Raw genomic sequence first — 677 nt, 5'->3', positions numbered from 1 at the left:
TTGTAGGCAGATTTGTGGGATTAAATTTCTGATTTAGTTTGACTTTAATAGAAACATTCCCTATTTCCCTGGTCACAATATAAAAATATAGCTTAAAACCCCTTATTAGATAAATAGCTATAACCAAAGAAAGTTTCCACACAATATAAAAGGAAAATATACCATATAAGATCCTCACATTAGCCTGCTTGTTGCAAAATAGGTTCAATGCTGCAATTTACAATAAAATGTAAAGGCTTGAATAGTCTGAGTTATTTTTATATGGATTTGACCATATAAAAGGGAAGAAAAAATACTCATTTTAATAACTTGATTTGTAATCAAGCTCCTCCCAGGTTTTTTTTTTTTTTGTTCCAAAACCCTAAAAAATAAACTTTCTTTTTTACACATCTAAAAAAAGGCAGATTTTCAGCTAATCCTTGAATCACTCATTTTACTCTTGTAGACTAGACAGTATATTTCCCCAAAATTATTAACATCTGCAATGGTTTCTAGGTGAGCTATTGAGAATCTTCTGTTTCAGGAATACGGTACTCTCTGTACTCCCTTGCTTCTGTCTCTGTGCTATACATTGATTGATAAGTCTAATTTCCTTTATTAAAACCCTTTACACTTGGAATCCTAGAGGCTTCTATTTTTCTTTCCAACTTCCCCAGACTGATATATCATTGTTGGAA

This window comes from Myotis davidii, unplaced genomic scaffold (assembly GCF_000327345.1).
Source record: "Myotis davidii unplaced genomic scaffold, ASM32734v1 scaffold361, whole genome shotgun sequence".
In the NCBI taxonomy this organism is placed as follows: Eukaryota; Metazoa; Chordata; class Mammalia; order Chiroptera; family Vespertilionidae; genus Myotis; species Myotis davidii.
This window is presented reverse-complemented; position numbering follows the sequence as displayed.